This window comes from Megalops cyprinoides, chromosome 3 (genome assembly GCF_013368585.1).
Source record: "Megalops cyprinoides isolate fMegCyp1 chromosome 3, fMegCyp1.pri, whole genome shotgun sequence".
Classification (NCBI taxonomy): domain Eukaryota; kingdom Metazoa; phylum Chordata; class Actinopteri; order Elopiformes; family Megalopidae; genus Megalops; species Megalops cyprinoides.
In genome coordinates, this window is record NC_050585.1 from 46,236,508 (window position 1) to 46,253,041 (window position 16,534).

The window sequence follows — 16,534 nt, forward strand, 5'->3', positions numbered from 1 at the left end:
GTCACCATAGATGACTCAGCCTCACTTTCTCTCTGTCTCTCCCTCTCTCCCTTTCTCTCTCTCTCTCTTTTTTTTCCTCCCTGTCTCTCTCACTTCTGATGCAATTCAAGGATTTCACCTTGTTCCTGTGTATATTAGACACTTCATCTCAGAATTTATTTATTTATATACATTTTTCATTGCTATTTTGTGATCTCTCTCATCTAACTAGAATAATACAATGCAAGAACTGTGTCCTGTCTTTGACAGATTTTTCTGTGTTTCAGCAAATTCTAAAGGACTCTAGTTATACATAACTTTCTTGTTTGTCTACCACTGTCCTCATAATGAACACACGCACGTGGTCCGTTGACACCGTTTCTGATTCCTTGAAAAACTGGCCATACTCGCAATTACAAAGTGAGCTGTTGAGATTTGCTGCATGGAGTTCACTCAATTAAAGCACTTTCAAACAGACAGACCTTCAGGGTCTTTGTTACATTCATGTAGTGTAATTATTACTCCGTTCTCTCACCCTTTGTGATTCCTGTTTTACATCCTAGTCCTACCACTTCACTCTGTGTTTACGTCCTGGCTCCTTTCATCTCCCCGATTAGCACTTGGATCTCTGTGGAGTGTGTGTGTGGGGGTGACTGCTTCACATGGACAAGCTTTCAGTGCCTCTGCCAGGAGTACCCATGCCAAGGACACTATTCACTCACAAATCAATAAGTCTTTTCAAACACATTATATATATAATGTTGTTGGTTGATGCGTGAACCTTGGGAACAAAAAGGCATATATGTGAACAACAATAGGTAAAGTTGTCAGGCTAATCATGGATGACTGTGTGTGTGTGTGTGTGTGTCTGTCTGTCTGTCTGTCTGCCTGCCTGTGCATGTGTGCATGTGCTCTTGTGCCCCCAAACTCACAGAAATACTTGGAAGCAATCCATCCTACATCACAACAATCAAGTCTTCAGAAAAATCCTGTTCTTTTTCTGTCTCACTGAACAATTAAACAATAGTTACATTGCCAAGGGAAAGAACATTTTTTTTCAGCTTTTGTTAAATGAAAACTGGACCCTTTTTTCTCTTCATTTATTTTCTTTTATTGGTGTGATTATTCATTGCAGCAGTCTCGCGTCTCGTGGTGCCAATGTCGCAACCGGGTTCATTTTCTTTACCTACAGAGGCCAATCAGCCCCTTTCTAAAAAAAAAAACAGTTGGCATAATGGGAGAAATATGTTTCCCAAAGCTTCAGGAATAAAGCAATGTGATAGCGCACAGCATTTCTGAGTGACAGATGCTAATTTCATTAGCCGTTGGGAGCAGTTCTGTGATCCTTCTCCAGTAATTTAAAAGGCCACATGGCACAAGCAAGAGCAAGCAGCGTTAACACTAAAAATAAGCGCGCCCCCCCCCCCCCCCCCATCCCACTTGGTATTGCCAGAATAATGAAAAAGAACAGTTCCCATTATGGTTAATAAGAAAGCTATCTTGGCAGAACACATTGATTATTCTCCTCCCACAGCTCCTTATGTAACATGTCCACTTCAATTCTAGTCTCAATGTCTTCTTTTCCAAAAAACCCTCCATCCAGATTGTTTCCGCCACGCACTAGATTTAAATATTGAGGAAGTGATGAACATGCGAGACATACCCTCTCCCTGTCCCCTTAAGCGGCTGAAGGCCACTGCTCTTTATGCGCCCGTAATAAACTGAAAGCATGCCTGAAGTTTAAATGAGAAATATTTCACAATGGAAAGTAAGCAGTCCAGAGAATGGTGTATACTTTACTTTGGCAATGGCAGTAGGAAATGAATCAGAGACTACTGTGACTCAATGTGTTTTCAGCAGGAGATTTTAATTTATTTGTTTACATAGCTCCCTGTACACCGAGGTTCCCAGTTTGCGGAAACTATTGATTTGCAGACTGAAGCGAATCACAAGTGTCATCTTTTGTTCTTTTGTTGGGTCTTAATATTTTGCTGTAATTGCCGGAGCCCATTTAGTACAGCTAAGACGGCAGAATTGTAGCGCTGATATTGGTGAACAGTAAATATTGCACAAACTGAACTACCACATTGGTGCCAAGCGTGTTATCCTCATTTTGCTGCATTTTGCAATGCCATTTTTTTCCTGCCTGCAAACAGTCCCCCATAAGCTGTGGCCTGTGTTTTACATACTTCTGATTGTGTGATGTTCTTCTCATATTAGTTTCAAAATGAATACTAAAGCTTTTCAAACATTGAGCGGTGTGCAGGGTCAGAAATGAGATCTTTTGGGCCAATACTAATATCCAGTGTTCCTTCAACCGTGCTACCTTATTCAGATGCCAATATTTCAGGAAGTCAGTTTCTTACGCAAGTACTGAGAAAATGCATGATATTCCCTGACAGCCATCCCTCATGTTCTTCCAATTAACACAGTCCCATACAGTCACAAGTCAGAGCAGTAAACAACATCAATGCAAGGAAGATATCACAAACCAAAAAATCTTTAATTAGCTTCAGATGAAAACATTTGTGTAATCTGCACTTCCATTTCCCTTGTTGACACAGCACAAGCAAGCGTATCAAACATACAGTGCGCAAAATTACACTAAATGAACATTACAAGAATAATGTTGAACAATTTAATTCATTCTACTTTTTTTCATTGCAAGTGTAAGATGACACTAACAGTTTTTCTGGGTTATAAACAAGTTATGAAATTCAACTCTCATGCACCCAGCAATATGTTATCTATTAAGCTCCTGGAAAAATAAAAAAAATGTAAATGTAAAATAACATGCCATTTTAAATCCATGTCAATCCACCGTGAAGCTAAACTTAACATGAGCCTAGGAGACAACATTTGAGCTCTAAATGTTTTTTTATTTTTTTTGTGAAACCGACTGCTGGGATTTTGTTTATGACCGAATGGATGTCTATGGAGATGTGCACAGATATGGTACTGTTGAGGAAGTGCCCTCTGAGAGAAACCGCCTGCTCTAGATTGCAGTAGGAGTTCAAGGTATTCAATAAAGCAGCAAACCCAAATAATCCAGCACAATAAATCCTGTACTGATCATGCAGTACAGTAAATTCCAGTGTTTTGTGCATGATTTCCTTTGCCCTTGGATTGTCATGATCACATTTGTGAGAATGCTACCATGATTGCTGAGGGGGTTTTTTTTCCAGATAAGAAAACAAGATGCTTAGTACAGTGCTGCACCTTCAGGTGTTTAATCAGGTCTATTGTATTACATTTCCAGAAGCTCTGTGCTGCATGTGCAAATGCCACAGAATAGTCTTTGGATGCATTGGTTTGGTTGTTACTTTCTGTCTCTTTGAGACACTGGTTCGCTTACACTAGCCTGATTATTCAAAGTTGTATGGTAGCCGTATCATACACCATAGTTTCACCATGTTCAGTTTTCCTTGGAATATGTTGTAGCTAGTTTGGGATGCACTTTTATGGCACAGCATACGTTTGTAGTATCAGAAAAAAAGTACCATCGGATAATCACATGTTCGATGCTTTATTAGGCTTTAAAACTTTATTGTGCATTTACAGCCACTGCATGTTGCTCATTCTTTTGCTTTGTCTTTTTTGAGTAGTTTAGCATTTTACTTAGTTTAGTATTCACTAACTGTGATAAATGTTTCAATTTAAAGCTGCTTTCCAGAATTTTATGTTTGTACTGGCTCTTTGAGCAACCTTTCCTTTGACACATCTGTCTCCCGTTAGGTACATATAAATACCTGAAATACCCCATGATGCAGCATGCTATGATATGTCTGTGTGTCCACCCTTCATGCCTACCTTGAGCTGTGATGACTGAGTGGTAGACTATAGGCATTGGACTGTATGAAATGGTTGAGATTTCATTTTTCTGGATGCTTTGGTAAATAGGTAAAAAATGCATGGATATTTGTGAAGTGTTTACTCGTGCTGACATTTACCATTGCACCTTGCACCATTGATGTTTACCAAATGGTCATAGCTCACTCCAAATCCCAAATCTCACTCAAACTAGTAGGGTTCAAAAGTAAGGAGAATACAGAAAGAGTACGCATTTGGATTTTCATATAATTACGAGCATAAGTAATATTATAAGCATTTCCCAAGATGACCCAGCAGAAGAGAAAGAATCACATGTACTGTAAATGATTGCTTAATTTGTGGAAAAAAGCTGATTCCCAGAAAGAGATTGTTATCTTTCCATTACAGTTCAATCTTTCTCCACCAAATATCCTATTAAAATTTAAAAGCAGGGCAAGCATCTGAGATATTACCTTTGTTAGCTGTCTGAATATGGTAAGTGGTCTTCCACACTTAGAGAAACGTTTTCCCCTATGAATTCTTTTTTTTGACTCTAGTTGAACGCTTCCTTTATTATTAACAAGGGAGCATTTTAACTCAGCCACACAACGGCATTCATTTGTGACACTTGCCTTCATTAACTGCCCACACTAAATGCCAGACTGTGGCCCGCACTTAACAACAACCGCTATTGTGTAATACGTCAGCAGCCCTATCTCTGTGTCCCAAAACCCAACTGTTCTGTAGTAGGAGCACGGCTGTTTCCTGCCTGCTCTGACAGTCAGATAACAACATAGGGAGAGGGGGGAGGGGAATGCCCCCCCCCCCCCCCTTAAAAGACACACACTAGTTTTGTAGGCAGAGGCTCATAAAAAAAAAAAAAACAGGCCCTGCCTCTTTAACTTCCCACATGTGTTTTGAGTCTAAATTTGGCCGCTGACCAACGACTGCAAGTCAAAGTAGCAGAGTGGTGCAAAATTCAGTCTCTGTGCAGCATCGATTGAATCTTCTGGATAAAGGACTCTGAAAGTGTCCAGGAAATTCCTGAGGCCTGGGCAGAGACTTGGCGAGGAGTTTGTTATTGGAAAACCTGACAAGGGGCTGCCCAGCGTCTGTCAGAAAAAGAGCCTCATGCAGCTTTTTAAGAAAGGCTCAATCTTCTTTTATCTGTCTGACACACCCTGACTTCGCAAGAGCTTGTGGGGCTGTAAGAGTGAGAGGTAAGCTCTGTTTCATCACTGTTTATTTCCTTATTTCTGTAAGCAAGATGCATGGGTTTACCATTCATTAGAGAGGAGTGGAAGGGAAGTTACTGGACTGAACATTGTAAGACTTAGTGTATGTTTTGATGCCAGTGTTAATCACCAGAGTGAGACTGAAGAAAAAAAATAACACTGTGTCACATTTTTTTGGTATTCAGAAGTAACTACTGTTCATAGATTTTACATTTTCCTATTTAACAGATGTATTACTGTAAAGGTATCTGAAACTCTGAAACTTTGACAGTGTTTTTGTGTGTAACACTGACCGCTGACAAAATAAGTCAATTTCCATTCTTTACAAGAAGTACATTAATTGACAGCTTTGAGGAGAGTTTCTGAAAACAGCTCAAAGCCAAACTTCCCAGCACTGAGAGAAAAGTTATTTTAGGGTGCTCCTCTCACACTCCTTTCAGTGCAGTGGCCAGACTATGCAGCTCCTGATATCACTTTCAGCTCACATTTGGTTTCCATTATTGTATCCCTCTAGGATGCATGTTGCTATAAATATATCTAGCGAGCTCAGAGCGGAAAGATCTTTTCGTTACTACCGAAGGGCTGCTGGGGAGACATTCGCATTTGCCAAAAGTATACCAGCAAGGAAAAGTTGTCTAGCTTTGCCTGTGTGACTGTCAACAGGTGGTGTTTGTTGATGGTGAATGTTATGATGTGCTGCAACTGCTTGTCAGAGTAACATCGGGGGTGGGGGGCAGTCAAGGGTCAGAGAAGGGCTGGATATGGCCCTCAAAGGAAAAGAGAAACTGCTGAAGTCAGGGCCCATGGGGACAGGAGGTAGAAAAAAAACTCCACACATGTACATGCACACATATAGTGTGAACACATACATGCAGCTCTCAGGGGATTCCTGTGCTAGGCATCATATAATGGATTTATGCTTAACTTCAAGCAAGAATTTTACGGTTTAGCTCATGCTGAGAATCCCGAGACAAGTGGTGTGCTGTTCCCCCGTTTCAGAGTGTGCATCTTTTATGTGGTTTAGTGCCGAGGATTCTTTCCCTCCCTGTGAAAGTGGCTGGACTCTCAGGGATTACCAGTGGATAGGGGGGTCAAACGGAGGCAATAGATCCAGCTCACAGTGCTCAGCAGTAACTTTGTTTATTTTGGTTGTCTTGGTGTTTCTCAAAAACAGTGCTCCCATTCCAAAGAAATCATCTGAGGGAGTTGGAAGAAGTGACTCAACGTTTTCGTTCGAACTGGCTCCTCTGACTCACCCAGCAGTTTGAGTGACAGGATGCATAAGCCGCCAGTCACACATTAGCAGCCAGCGGAGACTGCTTAAAAATCTGATTGGCTGATTCTTTAAGAAGCAGGGAATTAATAAAGAGGGAGTGTGCTGCTGATTAACAGCCAAAGCTAAAATTGGCCTGTCTCCTCCCCACTGGAAAAGAAAACCTGATAAAAAAGTTCACAGAATGCCTTGGGAGCTGATATTCCGAACGCCCATGATTATCAGGAAAATTTGAAAATCCTTCTTTGTAGCCGGTGTACTAATATTTTATCGAACGAACACGGCATATTTGAAATTGATTACAATTCCTTGAATCTGAATAGCCATCGTGATTAACAGAGTTTACCAACCCCGGGTCTACCGAGACAGCCGCGTGTTACCGTAGTAATGGAGGCACGATTGGAAACGATACAGGCTGTCCATCAGTTCTCTGCACAAGGTTTGCGGATGCCGCCTCGCTCTCTTGCGGAAAGTAGACATGGTTGTGCCTGTGCTTTTGTCTCGGAGCCGCCTATGCAACGTGCTTCCCCCGCTTCATCCTACAAATGCTTAATGCGGCTCGAGTCTGGGCGAGAAGGGCACCCATGGCATAACTGTCACATTATCATTGCACAACGAAGACATTACAGGAGCGCCGTGATGCGCTGTCCTGCTGGAATGTTGTCAGGTCAGACTGAGCCTGCAGGAAGGGCAGGGAGTGAGCTCCCATGGCTTCATTATTATAGCGCTGCACAGTCAGGTTGCCATCAATCATTTCCGAGTGGAGATCTGTAGAGTCTAGACTCTCCTGCCAAGAAGATCGTACTTGGACCTCTCCATTGATCTGTTGGTTGTACACGGCAACTGGTGCATTGTTTTGCATGTCTGCACCATGCTGGCTGAGGGGCAGCGGTGTGGTATAGTGTTAAGGAGCAGGGAGCTTGTAACCCAAAAGTCACTGGTTTTATATGCCAGTGGGGCCCTGCGATTGCCCTTGCAAAAGGTACTTAACCTGCATTTCTTCAGTGAATATCCAGCTGTATAAATGTGAAGAGAAATTTATAAACTGTAAGTCACTCTGGATAAGAGGCACCCGCTAAGCAACCTTAATACAATGTGGAATGTATGCCTATGAGGGTTGTCTACACAACACCTTGATTTATCCATAGAGGACTTGACTCTTGTTCTCAGAAGACAATCTGAGGTGTTGGTGGCACCGTCTCATTCTGTTGTGCTGATTAACAGTGGTGGCCTGTAGGCCACTGCGTGGCTTGCATACAATTACTGTGTAACTGCCTCCTGAGAAATGACTTGCACGTGTGCTGGTTGTTGACTCTTGTTTCTGATTCAATAGAAGTGCCAGCGTGAAAAAAAATGATGTTGTGAGTCATGGGCTCTCAGACTCAGACCAGCCATTTACCATCATCGTTTTTTTTGGCTGTAATTAGAAAGTTGACTGTGAGCAATGAAGATGATGATGACCAACAGTGCACACACTTAGTCCTCTCTCCGGCACACTAATGGTATGATGTCAGTGGGAGATATGTATGATCCTTGTTGTGTCCATTGAATAAGGTGATGTCATGCATATACAACTGTAAAAGTATCCCAGACACAGCAGCCAGTCATAAATGATTTGGTGATCAAAGTGAAGCCAGCAAAATGTAACAACTATAAAAAATCCATTTACCTTTTTTTTTTTTTCCAAAGAACCACACACACATTCATGCATAATGAAGTAATATCAATACTGAGTTAGCTGTCAATTGCAAATAATCAGGAGCATATTGTTAATATCTGTTAAACACTCCATTTGTTATTATTAACAGCTTGATTCATCACTTTACTACCAGGAATGAGAGCTGTTCTTCGTCAGAAACAGACTGAATGGTCACTTAAGGACCCCGGGACCCTTCCCCCCCCCCCCCACCTCCCTACCTCCATACCGTCTCTTCAGTTAGATAAAATTGGTTTTGCATTCCTGTGATCTGAATGGTTACTAGTGAAAATGAAGCCCATGGTACAAGGCCACCTCTTCATCTAAATCACTGTCTCTGTGCTGTGCATATATATTTCAGTGGATATGTTGTATTGGGTAACCCGGTATGATTATGAGACTTATAACTTATGAGACTCATAACATATAAAAGCTTTAGAACAAAGCTATGGGGATGCAAAGCTTGAGAAGGAAAACAGATAAAGACACAGAAGATGCTATCACACAAGAAAACTATGCAATCTGTTTGTCCTCAAAATTCTATTTCTATACAACGTACACCTTTCAGTGCCTAGTTTATTGTCCATAATGCATGTGCAGTGAGCAGGGCCTGCTTTGACTTTATTACTATCCTTACTTTGGGGGACCCGGTCCAACAGAGAGTATGCATTGAAAGGAAAACCCCCTTCATTCCAAGGCCTTCTCACTTGCAGCCAAAATCTGCCCACCTCTAACACTGAGAGTTGTACCAACAAGGACTTCAGAAGAGGAGCTCAGTGTTTAACAGATAGAATCAGTTCAAAGGAAGTGCACTCCTTCATCAGTTAAACACCATGAAGGACTGTGTGTCCATGTTTTCACCTCTCAATAGGAACCTGATAAAGATCTGCTGAGTAACAATATGAAGATTAGGCCCCAGTGTAGGAACCACCTGATATAAAGCCCTTAACAGCTGAGCTTGTCTGTGCGGTGCAAGGCAGTTTCAGGGGAAAGCACATCTTAGATTTTATTTATTTCTCTGTGTTGGTATGTTTTTCTTCTGTGGCTTATAAGCCTTTGATAATGGAGACATTTGTCAAGATCGTATCATTTACATTGGATTGCGTTAACAGTTTTAAAGGCAACATAAACCAAAGCTTTCGACTATCAAAGCGAGCCTCTATAACAGAAAAATGATTGTTTTTGGTCTCTCTCCAAAGCACTGTTGTTTCATTACTGCCTGAGAAACACACTCATTGTCAGCGGTAATTGTAGACTAATTGTCAAATTGCACGGTTACCAGTATGCTTCTTTTGTTTGTCATATAGCTGTGAGAAATCAAGGGCTGATTTGTTTCATTGAAGCATTAATTGTGCAGCATTAGTTGCCTCATTTGTTTCACTTTGTTTGAGTACAATGTGACTGTTGCAATGTTGTTTTTTTATGTCCTGGTCAGCTAGCCAAGCACAATTGTTTCACTTACTGTAAACCCTCATTAATCTATTTCTCCAGTTATCTTTTGGAGGTCCCCCGTCAAAACCCTGAAAGTTATCTCCAAGTAATATGAAAGATATGTAATGCCAGCATTCCTGCAACTCCTTGTCAACTGGCATAACACTCCTGGCATTTTGTGCTACTTCTGCAGTCATTTTAAAAAGCTAAAGTTGGCTAGCTAGCTAACTAACGGACAGTTTAGCTTTTTACCTTGCGCTTTTCCGCTTGCTGATTAAACCTGTAATGTTTTCAGCAAGCAATTGACAGTATTTGTATGCTTTTTCATTTTTTGTGTGAATACTTCTATCATATTAGTTAGCTAACCATATTGCTTGCTAAATGGTTAGGTATTAATTGGATACTGTAATGCCATTAATATACCAACATTATAACTTACTGCCTGGTCAGCCTGCATGTTGGTCAGTTAGAACTCATATTTAGTGTAACCGGCCAGAAGTAGATTTTGCCTTCTGTCTGGATTACTTGTGCCTTCTCAGCCACCATATTCACTTCCTGGCTGGCACACAATCAACTGATTGGATGGCAGCATATTTAAAAGCTCCAATGTAACGCCCCTAGGCAGTACGCTTGATGTTGCAGACATAATCATCCACTCTGAGACACTTGGCCGCAACATTAGCATAACTGTTGTACCTAAGGATGTACAGTACACTGCCCGGAAAGTTCTTATGTAATTCCAGCAATAAGTATATAGTTATTATTGATGCTCATTGATGAGATTATTGCTGTTCATTTGGATTGATAATAGTTTTTATACAAATTTTCTGTTTGTGCACCTCAGGTATTAATGCCCACCAAATAATACAGAGCTGGTTCAGTCTGATTTTGTTTACAGAAAATTTGGCATAGTTCTCAAACTGAACACTTGTCATGCTAATGAAAGATCAGCAACACATTGTTTTGAAACAGTTTGATTAATTTAAAATGATCTTTTAGTTATGTGCAAAAAAATGTTATTTGTCTCATATAAATTGTGTATATGTATACATAAAAATGCAAAGTATGTTATCTTGGCTTGAGTGACACTTGCCATGCAAACTATGACATGGTATGGGAGAAATAATGCGGCACCTGGGTGTTTAAACAGCACATTTAGATTGCACCGTCATGAATACCCCCAACAACAGCCGAGGCATCGATCGGAATGGGGAAGCAAATGAGGCACCGGGAGGTGTTTAATATTCAGAGGATCCTTGTTTACTTCCATTGGAATTCAGAAGCTAAACAAACATTCTCTCGCTGTCTCAAATATGAGACTCAACAGCCTGTCAGTCTCACTTTAAATATGAGCAATTTAATGACCATGAGTTGGAAGACCAATATTTGCAGCCACGTCCTAACCCATGGCCCAATGATGACTAGCAGTTATGAGACAGCTGGCAGATCTCACAGTTTCAATAAACAATGAATCAATCAATTTATTTATATATTCAAAGATATGTATTTCATATATGATAAAGATGTTAGTGTGACAATGATAACACTTAGTAATTTGTGAAAGTATTGCAGAACTTCAAATGATTATATGGTATGTTATCTAGATAGCTAATGTTAGCGCACTTACTATGCAATTTAGCAGCACTGGCCATGGCAGTTTATGCTTACCCATTTATTTTCACAAATCCAAATCCAGCATGCATTTTATCATGTTGTCAGAAAGAAGCATTTACATTTAACTAGTTCACCAGGTGACTCAAAGGAATTTAGTTCACGTTGCTTCTGAATATAATATTTGAACAACTACAAGTGATGAATGTAAAATATAAGTATACATGTCGTACTATTAATACATTAATGAAGGTAGCCCTTGCAGACTCACTGATGAAAAAGTCTGCCAACAAACTCTTAGCAGTCTAGTGTATTATGACATCATTTAAACAAGTGGATAAGATAACCACAGCATTTCAGTCCTCTCATGTAAGCCATGATAATCAAACCATGGGACAATGGACTCAGATCTGTGGAATGAATCCCCTTCAATCCATTCTACTCTCTCAGCACACACCCTCTCACATCACTGATCCAATCCCTATAAATGGTAGACACGTCAGAGATGGCATGGCATGGAAGCTAAAAAATGGAAACTAAAAATAATGAGGAGGAAATAAACCGCACCTGGTTCCACTGACGAACACAGGAAGTGATCTGGCTGAACACTCACTCCCGGTCGCTACTGAAATGGCAGCAATGGGTTTTTTGTAAAATGTGTGTGTGTGTGTGTGTGTGTATGTGTGTGCGTGTGTATGTTTTATTCAAGCCACATTATTCAGAAACAGGTCTGATAGTATGACTGTCCCGGTACTTGCACATGCATATAGATTTCATGCACAACTCAAAATCTATATGCAGCATAGCCGAGACTGAAGGGAGAAAAAGAAGCATGCCCTTAGCAGGGTCACAGAGTCTGCGAGGAGGCGCTCACTCAACGCAAGGGGTCACAGCACCCAAATGGCTGATAGAAGAAGAAGCAGAAGCTCTGTGAAAATGAGATGAAGCAATGTGACCATAATGCATCCACCTTCCTTCCTGTGCTGCCATAAAATTGTCAAAGTCACGGAAAGGCAGAGTCATAAAATATTGCTAAAAAGCTCCATCAAAGTGCTTTCCATGTTTAATTGGATTCGGCAGCGCTGGCCTTATAGAATTTCCTGAAACAAGGCTTTCAAGTAAAGAGGCTTAAGCCACATTTATAATTGGTTCAGTTGAGTAATTGTTGATGCTCTGACTTTTTTTTTTTTTTTTTGTTAAACGCATTTCTGTGTTTTCAATACATATCAGTTAATAGTAAGACAGATCAATACACCTCCATAATGTTTCCACATGAATGTTTGAAGGTTGCCTAAAACAGCATTTCATTTTCAGAACAGTAACCAGGGTGGTTTTCAGTTTTAGTTCATGAGTCATAAAGGTTGCAAAATTAAAGGACATTAACCAGACATCATTCTCTAAATGGGTATTGAAATAAAGTGTACAACTTCAGGGACATACAGTACCAGTCAAAAGTTTGGACACACCTACTCATAGAGGGGTTTTTCTTTATTTTTGCTTTTTTCCACATTGTAGAATAATAGCAAAATTATGAAATAACACACATGGAATTATGCAGTGACCACAAAACTGTTAAACAAATCAAAACTTATGTTATATTTTAGATTCGTCTTTGAATGCATGTTTCCCAATATGTTAACCACAGGTGTCCAAACGTTTGACTGGTACTGGAAATGAAGTATCTCCTGTTTTGTGTGTTGCTTAGGAATCACAGATTTCTTCCTATTGATTACTTCATGTCATTGGGTTTATTAGTATCTCATGCACCCCATCCCCTTGACTGAACTTAGTAGTAAACGTGTGCTGCTCGTGTTCACATACTGTGAACATGGTGTCTCATAGGAAAGGAATCTCCAGCACACGCATGAAAAACCACCATCAGTGAGTTTCCCATGGGAATGAGCTGCAGTGTGGCTTGACTTTCTGTGGCCTGTCACCAGCCAGGAGTTACTGTGCTACTGTGGTTTACTTCTCCCTGCTGAACCTTTATTGTAATTAAATAACCTAAGGAGTTAAATGATTTTCTGTGCAGCCATGTCTTCATCAGGGAGGGCTGTAAGGCCTGGTTCTTTTCCTCTGGAGATAATTAGCCTGGCATTGTTTTAGTCAGGAATCGAGTATTTTATCTGGTGATCATCCTGGGTCTCTTGTGATGTTGCTCTTGTGCGTATTACAGCCGGTCTCTGGGTAGAGCTCTGACAGAGCACCAGGAAGGGCAGCTCATAATTAATCATGTGCTTATTAACCTTGGTGTTATGCTAAGAGTTCACAGTGAAATGCACTGTAACAATAGTGCTGTGGATGGCTTGGCTCCAGCGTTTACTTTAGTCATCATTCTGATGCCACAATGACATTGAAGAGGGATTTTTTTTTATCTTGCTGTTAGCAGTATGGGAACTGTTCCCTCACAATTTTGGGAGGTTAGGGTTCAGATCTGCATAGAGAGCACATGTTCCCCTTGTGGGTATTCTCTAAGTGCTGCTCCCCCAGTGGAGGGGCATGCTGTCTAATCTGATTGGTTCTAAACGGCCCCACTGCTTGTATGTGCGCGTCTCATCCGGGTGTGCCTCCAGCTCATTTCGGGAGTATAATTCCGCTACCGAAAAATGGATGGATGTTCTGAGTTGGGTTGATGAAATGCAATGTCCATGTAGGCTTTTCACTTGCTCCAAATGGATTTGTCACAATAAAGGAAGATTTTGATTCAAAGCATCAGGGGATTTCACTTCCTCACATAAATTCCAACAGATAACAACCTTCTCTTTCTCTTGCCCACAGAGTCCAATTTCGTAGACTGACATATTTGACAATGCTCAGTTTTCTTCTGTCAGTTTTGGTCTTTGGTGTGAACTCAATGAATCGACAATTCAGTACCACCAGAGCCATGTTAAAAGAAACAGGTGAAGGCCAGGTAAAAAAAATCAGACTGAGATGATAATCCCAAAATTGTGCACTGTAAAGAAGGCATATAAAATGAAAGAATGCACAGAAAATGGCTGAACACACAGCCACTGCCAGTAGCTAGTGATAAAATACTGGAATTGTTTTGTTTGATCCTCATAAATAGTAGTTTTTATCTGGGAGTGAGGAAAAAAATGTCATCAGTCATTTGGTAGATTTGTGTCAGACAAGCAACAAAACTTATTCAGCTGTTAAAAGCACTTCATCTCCCTTCCAGACAAAAACTACGACTCCAGGGTGTGCATTTACTCCAACAGAAAAGCATTAGCAAATGAATGATGTTATTTGTGTGGTTTTGCAGGATGACTCTCGGGAGAAAAGTTGGCCCATTGGCTCTGAAGAGAAGGCTAAAGGGAAAACCGTGAATGTGGAACATTTTTGTCCTCAGTCACTAGTTAGAGATGACAAAGTGAAGGGACAGACGATGAAAAATAAAAAAAACTGTAATGTTATAATTGAAGTACGAATTAACAATGTCTGTTTGAACCATGCATGATGTCTGACATGGAGTCAGGATTCATAAATTCCCCAACTGACTGGAGGCACAGACCCTAATAATGGGCAAGCATTGCTAATGTCAATTCATGATGTCTGTTGTTATAAGTGGTTAAGAACATACCAAAATGCTAATAAAAGATGCTTCAAAGAATTAATTTGGGTCTATGAGCTGTGGACCTTCTAAATAGCTACATATCACCTTCTAAAGATACACTTGCAAGAATAGCTGTTAGCCAGTCAACTTGATATTTATACTGTCAATTGACATGACAGCTCCCTTCACAAAAATGTTATCTTTTTTTAGCTGTGACCTAGGGAGATTTAGCAGTGTTTGGGTTGCTCTAGACAAAAAAATCACTTTATATTCACAGTTGATTGGCTATGCTTGCTTAGGCACCAGACTCACAAACTCTTTCTGAATTGTATTGGTTTAAACAGGGTGCTCTTGGTTGACTGGTGTATAACAGGCTTTCAGTCATAAAGGTCAGTGTTTTGGTATGTCTCCAACTTGCCATATAATACCCCACTTGTGTTTTTTTAGTCTTTTTTCTCTCTTGCTTTTCAAGTAAAAAGCCACTCTTCTGAAAAACAAAACATTTGACATAGGTACTGTAATTGGGTAGGCCCACTAAATGCAGCCAGCTGAGACAGGGAAATTGAAACTACAAATTAATTCACAATTAGACTGACACTAAACCGTGCAAGAAAATTAATCACACTTGAAAGGTAATGTGATAATAGGTAAACATAGCAGCCCAGTCAAGAATGTAATGCACTACAAGTATATTAACCAGCTCACTCAGTTAATAAAGAATAGTTTTGCCATACTAAAGTCAAGTTCTACAAATATTATTCTCAGCCAAGTCCTGAGAAATAAAGTTCACACCACCCAAATCCAATGTACAGCAATAGCTGTACGAATATGATACCTATTTAATATACTCATGAATTATTATCCTCATGGTTATTATGTAGACCCTCATCAGATTGTTTTCCAAGGTAAGCCGTGATGGTTTATTGTACAGAGATATGAGGGGAAACATTTCAGCGGGAACACAGCATTCACTTCCTGCCTGGCTGGTAGTAACCCTCTGTGAACTCGTCCTCTAGTGGTGCGGAGAATTGAGGCTGATGTATGACGGCACTACAGGGTCTCTGAGGAAGATGTCATTTGCCGATGTCCTTCAAAGCGGTGACATTGATCTTTTTATTTGTTTGTACTGTATGTCAGCGGGAGGCGGGGTCTGTCACCTGTCCACACATTCATTATCACCGCTGTGTGGCTGGCGTATGCGTCAATAACCGTGGCAGGGCACAGTTACCTTTTAGCGGGAGGTTGCCCATTCTCAGGTTGCCCCTCCTAAATCACACTTAGAGGTGGAGAAGAGTGGAAAGAGCCTGAGGGCTGCGGGGTTATACTGTAGGTGACCCCCTGAACCTTGACCCCAGTGCAGCGGACATATTGGCTCATTTGAAAAGGGTTCTGGTGTGATGGGATCGGCCTCCCACAAGGTTAAGTGTTCAGAACCCTGGTGGCTGCTACTGAAATACAAGACAGATCAATAATAGTAGGTTTTTCACAGGTTCCACAGTCATGATTGTTTTTTGTTTGGTTTTGTTTTCCTGTCATTGCTGTTATGGCCACGGATTTTCCCAAAATATGCATAACCGAATGTTTGCTGCATATTTTCAAATGCTAATTTTCAAATGCTGCTCATTAGTTTGTAAATGTCCTAAGCAATATTGCACAGATGAAATTGTTGGATTGCTGTGTGTGATTCAGCGTAGAGATACATATTTCTGTTGTTGCACTTCAATTTCAAGACAGTTACTAGGCAAAAGCTGGGTTTTGTTGATTTGCCTTTGCGCTCTGAAAGGATAATGCACACAGATTTGTGTGTGATTTGTATCAGTTAGCGCTGAATGTGTGCGGTTGTCTGATGCTAATGGGGCTGCAGGCAAAGTCACCCATTCAAAGCACTACAGACTGTAAATTGTATTTTGCTTTGAGTTATTGGGCTATTATTACAGTGCTTGAAG

The 16,534-nt window shown here is 40.6% G+C and overlaps 1 protein-coding gene across 2 annotated transcripts in view; it reads left to right on the forward strand.

The window, feature by feature from the left end:
• sgcd (sarcoglycan, delta (dystrophin-associated glycoprotein)) overlaps positions 1-16,534 on the forward strand; it is a 150,486-nt gene that overhangs the window by 78,682 nt on the left and 55,270 nt on the right. Inside the window, exon 1 of one of the 2 annotated variants that reach the window (XM_036524607.1) lies at positions 4,749-5,009. The exons of the other annotated variant lie outside the window; for it this stretch is intronic. The gene's annotated coding sequence lies outside the window, so the exon portion shown is untranslated. Of the gene's footprint in view, positions 1-4,748; positions 5,010-16,534 lie in introns of those variants that run through there. 2 annotated transcript variants of the gene reach the window in all.